Genomic DNA, 6,587 nt, shown 5'->3' on the forward strand with positions numbered 1-6,587 from the left:
ACCCACCTGACCAGGCCCCTTCAACCACTTTCTCTCCCTGAGCCTGTTCACCCAACCTAAGCATACTGCCCAAATGCCCCTCCAATAACTTTGCTTATAGATCTTTTGAGTATCAGACACTTCTCCCCTGGTTTCTCACAGGCAAATAAGCTTGTGAACACTGAGTAGGATGGAGGTCCAAGACAAGGAACTGCTTTCCCTGTCCCTGTTTGCCTTTTGCAGAAATAAATGATGCATCCATAATCTCTACGAAAGAGCTTTCATGCTTCATTCTTTGAAACTGTTGGAAGGAAGGAAGGAAGGAAGAAAGGAAGAAAGGAGAGAGGGAGGGAGGGAGGGAAAACCACACACCTTGTGTGTGTGTGTGTGTGTGTGTGTGTGTATGTGTCTGTTTAATCAATCACAAAAGTAGAAGAGTCTTAAACCGAGAAGGGATTCCTAATGCCCGGTTTCCTAAAGCCTAGGCAAAAGGCTTCCTTGAGCTCGGCTAGGAGCTTAATGATAAAGAGTTTGGAAATCTGTCGTCTACGATGAAATTTGAAGTGTTTCTCAGTCCACGGCTAAGACGAGAGAGAGAGAGAGAGAGAGAGAGAGAGAGAGAGAGAGAGAGAGAGAGCGAGAGAGAGAGAGAGAGAGAGAGAGAGAGAGAGAGAGAGAGAGAGAGAATTGAGACTTTGTGGGCTCTATGAAAGAAAACGGGAAGTGAATTGTGTTCTCAAAGAGGCACTGGCCTCATACAAAGTCCCTCAATTCAGTCGTGGGTTTGGGGTTGTCCCTTATGTTTCCCACCTGTTTCTTTTGACTCCCCTCTGCCTCAGATGCCATCTTTATCTAATAATGGGCTTGCAACAGATTCCAGGGCGGCTTCCTGGACTAGGGCTATCGTGTGGCTAGGGAGTGCAGTTTGGGACTTGAAGAGAAAAGAAGCCTTCGGTCTCATTTTCTGCGCGCAAGCACGCACACCAGACGCACGCGCTGCCTTTCTGGGCTCCTGCGCTCTTGTAACTGAAATATCTCGGTTCAACTCAAAAAGAAAAGAAACGTAGAGGGTGGAAGAAAGACTTTCAAAAGAAAAAGCGAGAAAGAGGAAAAGATGCAAAGACAGGAAGAGAATGCCGGGCTGCCACCTGCCCCTACTGCAGCGCACTTCAGCAAGTTTTCTCGGCAGTGTTCCGGTGCTCCCAGTCACTGCGCTCTGCCAATCAGGTCCGGAGCCACCAGTTCTCAGTTCGTGGCCATGATCTTTGGAAGGGAGATGGAGGAGAGTCGGAGCTGGGGTGGGAGTGGGTGCGAGGAACCATTGGCTTCGCCCACTCAGAAACACTCAAAACTAACTTTAGCTCAACGTTCACTTCTGGAGAGTGAGAAAGTATATCTCAGAATCCACTTAAACTGGAGGCTTTCTTAGAAAACATTTTCCACACACACACCCAGGGAGCTTGGACTCTCTCCCGCCTCTTTCAAGAACAACCTTACCAAATTAGCATCTCGAAAAACCTTACCAAATGAGCATCTCAAACTCTTAGGGAATTGGTTCTACCAGGAGAGAGATTTTTGGAGACAAGAAAAGATTCTGGAAGGGGCCCGAGCTATGCGCTGATCGTCCTAAAATAAGGAGCCAGTGTCTTTGCACTAAACCCTAAGATAAACTTTGGCCCCAAACTCCCCACCTCTTCTTTCCGATTCCTATTTTTCGATGCCGTGAGTGGCTCCCCTGTATTCTCCTCATCTGGGGCCGGGGGAGCAAAGCACAAGCCCAACTAGCTGGCTTGAAGAGGGAGGGCCTGGACCAAAGACTGCTCTCAACAGCAAACTAACCGCACACAGAGTTAGGCCGCTGTATCTTCCTTACAGGGCCCTCAGTTGCCTAAGGATAAGGAGAAAAGCTAACCGCAAGGGGAGGACAGGCTTGGCCAAGAAGGATGCCGAAGGTGGGGTACATTGAAATTGACATTGCAAGTACAAAAGAAATGAATGTAAAGAATACACCCCAGCAGGGAGCAAAGGCGCCTAACAAGTGAGGTTGCCAAATTCCCCTAGGAAAGAAAGGGGTGGAAACTGGAAAAAAACCACTTTTCCTGCCTTGCTCGTGGTCGGTATATTGAAGGAGAGAGAAATAAGGAGGTAAAGATCACAGGATTATAGAGGAACCTACTTCCACTTCTCTTGTGGCAAAAAAAGGAAGTACCCCAGAGAAAGGATTTTGGAAGACGCTCACCTGGGTCCTGGATAGATCAGTACAGAGCCCTCAAAGCCTGATTGCCCGGAGTTATTCCCCCTAGAAGAGGGAATTGTGTTAGATCGTCTCCCTCCAAAGACCCTCGGCTTTGCCTCCGCCAAGTCCGTGAGGGCCAATGGGTCCGAACAGAAGAAAGACTTTCTCAACTCAGGGTTGAGTTGAGTTCTCAACTCTCTCTCTCTCTCTCTCTCTCTCTCTCTCTGTCTGTCTCTGTCTCTGTCTCTCTCTGTCTCTGTCTCTGTCTCTGTCTCTCTCTCTCTCTCTCTCTCTCTCTGTCTCTCTCTCTCTCTCTTTCTCTCTCTCTCTCTAAGTTGGAGAAACACAAATAAAGCTCGAATCCAGCAGCTCTAAAGGCTCCCCCCCTCCGCTCCCCCTTTCTCCCCCTCCTCCCCCTCCCCTCCCAGGCCCCTTCCCCGGGAGGTTTTGACCCCCAAGCTGGCCTGTCTCAGATCCTCAATTGGCTTGGAAAAGATTGGAAAGTCGCCTGCCTTTCCAGGCGCTGCTGAAAGTGAGAGGGATGGGATGACCTGCCAGAATTTTCCTACTTTCTTGCCCCATCTGTCCCCGAAGCCCCCTGAATAGGCTGCACCTTTTCCCCTCTACTCCAAGACAAGATGGGTAACTCAAGCTGTACAAGTTGCTGGGGGGGGGGGGTTGTGCCAAGTTCTGCCCACCATCAAGTTCAAGGGGCACCGCCGCACGCATTGAGCCGGAATGAGGTTCCTAAACATTACTAAGAGGCCGTTTTCTGTTCTCCATCTCTTTTTCTCTCCATGGAAAAACTAAGTAACTTTCTGATCAAACTTGGGTGCTGAAAAAAATAACTCAGAAAAGGATAATCAAGTAAGAGCTACCCTCAGAGAATGAAAACGGCTTTGGAAAGACGGAGTCAGATACAGACACAGAAAAGAGACACAGAGGAGTAGGGGTAAAAGAGATGAGAGACAGGCATAGAGAAAGAGACAAATTCAGAGAGAGAGGGAGAGAGAAATGCTTCGGCAGAGAGGGAAATGCAGAGGGAAACAGGAAGCATAGAAATGAGTCAGAGACAGAGAGGGGAAAAGACACAGAAAAAGGAAGTAAAAGCTGCAAAGACAAATCAAAACAGATAAAAAGAGACTTCTGGCAGGCACAGACCACACACCTGGTTGCTGTTTTTGGTCCTTGAGCCTACTAAACGGGGAGTCGGGCTGAGACTTTAAATTTCATGGGGCCCCTCAGCTTTGGGAAAAGCGGTGAAGGAGGATGAACGAGGGAAGAGTGAGGAAGACAGCTTTTTCCAAAGAATAAGGAGAACTAAGGTCGACATTGTCACCATCACCTTCTCAGTGGGATAGACAAAGAGTCGAGTTTGGGGTGTTAGTTTGAGTAAGGAAGACGGAGGGACTCCAACTTAACCCTATGATCCCTATTAGTGACTGAAAGAAACATCGCAGAAAAGGAATGCCTCTCTGGAGGACTAGAGCCTGGGTGGTGTTAACGGTCTCCTCTGCTGATCTATTTCTAAAGTCCTAAGGTAGCTAAATTTAAGTCAGAAGACAGAGGAGCACCTTTGCCAACGAGTTTCCGTTGGGAGGGACGTAGGAAAGGAGTGGCTATGAACTTAGATACCTCGGGAGAGAAACAAGTACCCCTTCCCTGGGCTGGTGCTGAACCTGAAAGAGAATTCTCTAGAGGCTGATGCTGACTCAGGGCTAGAAAAACTCAGGGCTCTCTAAAGACTCGGTACAGATGCACGGTCCCCCATCCTTTCCCAACTCGTTAGCTCTAAGCCCAAGAACACCCAGCCACATTGAGTGGAGGGGTGTACTGCTCAGGGAAGATGTGTGGGAACACTTGCATGGGGAAGCCTTACTTCAAACTGAAGGAAAGTGAGCTCTTTGGAATATAAACTGAGAGGGAATGATCCTGAGACAGTGAATAAGGAATACTTCTACCTCAAATTCAATGGTAAGTGAAAACAGGACTAAGAGGTTCTTGAAACAAACTTAAGGAGAAAAGAGGACTTCCTGTCAGCCTAGCCTTAATAGGACATGATGCAAAGTATTATTGATCATATTAATATATGGGGTGCCCCAAAAAGCCTTTGTGAAGTTTTAAGCTATTAAAGCTAAGCTTTAATAGCTTCTAAGTACACTGAGACTTGTTGGGACAGCCTCCATTTTTAAATTAGGTTCATCTGATGCGATAATTCACTTTTATGGAGTTTTATCATTTTGCAAAGCTCTTTTCCTATTATAATCCCCTTTTGTCTTAAAGCAGAAAGCTGAGACTCCTGGAGGTGAAATAACTCACTCAGGTTCACACTGCTAGTATTATCCTCAGGTCATCTAGAACTGTACCCTGATTTTACAGATGAGGAACCTGAGGCCTAGAAAGGTTCAGTGACATGTTCTAGATCATCAGGCTAAAGGTCAAGTCACAACTGGAGGCTTCTGATTCTAAATCCAAAAGACTTTTTCATTTCACCATGCTACTTCTCTTGAGATATATAATCTTTATAATTATAGGAAGTACATTGACTAATAACGTTACAATAATCTCTAGTTGAAATAATTGCAACTGACACTTATTCAGATCTTCAGTTTTCAAAGCCCTTTACGTATATCTCATTTGATTCATAAAACAAATGTTAGTTCAAGTTTACAAAAGGGGAAACTGAGGCTCAAAGTGGTTAAGTGACTTGCCCAGGATCACATCACTAGTGTCAGAAACAGGATTCAAATCTAGGTCTCTCCTGACTCTTAGTCCAGATATTTTTCACTTCACCACACTCCCTTTTAAACAATTCTCTGATATAAAATACTGCCTTATGAATTATTCCCTAAAGATAAATGCCACTTTCTTCTGGAGATGAGGAGAGAAAGAGAGAGTGAAGACAGGAGAGGAGGAGAGGAAAGGGAAAAAGAAGAGAAGAGAGGAGAGGAGAGGACAGGAGAGGACAGGAGAAGAGAGGAGAGGAGAGGAGAGGAAAGAGGAGACAGAGTAGGAAGGAAAGGAGAAGGAGGTTGTGAAGAAGGTAAGGAGAGTGAATTCCCTGCATTTCAGATGTCTACATTTAATTTGCCATAATTCATAAGTTGGAGAAGCTATGTATTTTCAATATAGGTATTGACAATGCTTCTAAAATGTGAAGTCAATTATACCAGTACATTTAACTGTATACTTCCTTTTACCCAAAAATAGAATTTCTGGTCTGTTGGCTAAGAATTTGGGGATCTTCTATTATGGCTCTGTCCAAGGAAGCACTTCAGAGATTATGCTTGAAAATATTCTTAGATCTCTTCTCCATAGTAAGTACCCGTCTTAATCCAATTATCCAACCTAGAAATATATGTTCAGTGGGGGTGTAAAATTATTATTCCCATGCTTACTGGCAGCCTAGGTCTGTCTCAGTGCAGTGAACAGGTGTGACAGTGATAGTGTCCCAAACTAAAGCAGTGACCTAGATGTGTAGCTTTAGAAACATTCAGTCAGCAAAGACCCCACTGTCTTGATATCTGCTCTACTTTAATGTTTATAGTGTTTATAAAAGTGTAAAGGAGACAGAATCCACATGACACACAGTGGGAGAAGAGCAACAGGGTGAAGGTTCCATTGGATTTTCAGGATCTAGGGGAAAGAGAGGTGATTTACCATTCCTGCCAAACCCTACCTGAACTCAAATGAAAAGTTCCACAGGTCTCAGAGGATGAGAATCAGTGGCAGGGACAGATGTTTGAAATCACCTGCATTTCAGCAAATGAGCTGTGCTAGTTTCTGAAGAAAATTACTCAACTTTCCCCTGTTCAGAAACACATGAGTGTACACACAACACACAAAGAAGAGAAAGAGTGAGGAAAAGTTCTTGCACAAATGTTTGAAATACATTTATACACATAATAAGCTTTCTCCACCTCTGTCTTCCCATTGATGTCTCATGTGTCTGGCTGGTGTGAGCTACTGAGAACAAGAGATTTTTTCAAGTCTTAAGGACCGGTGTGACCACTGACAAAATTTCTGAGAAAAGGTGACACCTCTTGTAATTTGTTACATGGTGTTTTTTGTTTGTTTATTTATTTGTTTATTTTGTGTGTTGTTGTTGCTGTGGTATGTGAGTAGGGTATATCACTTAACTAAAACTGCCAAACAAACCCCAACACCAGCATCAGCTGCAGAAAACCTCGAAAGCTTAGGATCCAGAACCGAAGAACTCCTTAGTAACAACTAGTAACTAGTCTGTCCACGCCTGACTCTTCGCCCAAGATTTCTGGCCAGAGAAGGGAAGGAGGTGGTGATGGAGAGTGCTTATGCTTTGCGTCGGTTGGGATATCTTTGTGGTGGTGGGGGGGGGGGGGGGATGGGGTCG

Source organism: Vombatus ursinus, unplaced genomic scaffold (genome assembly GCF_900497805.2).
Source record: "Vombatus ursinus unplaced genomic scaffold, bare-nosed wombat genome assembly UNPS02010548.1, whole genome shotgun sequence".
In the NCBI taxonomy this organism is placed as follows: domain Eukaryota; kingdom Metazoa; phylum Chordata; class Mammalia; order Diprotodontia; family Vombatidae; genus Vombatus; species Vombatus ursinus.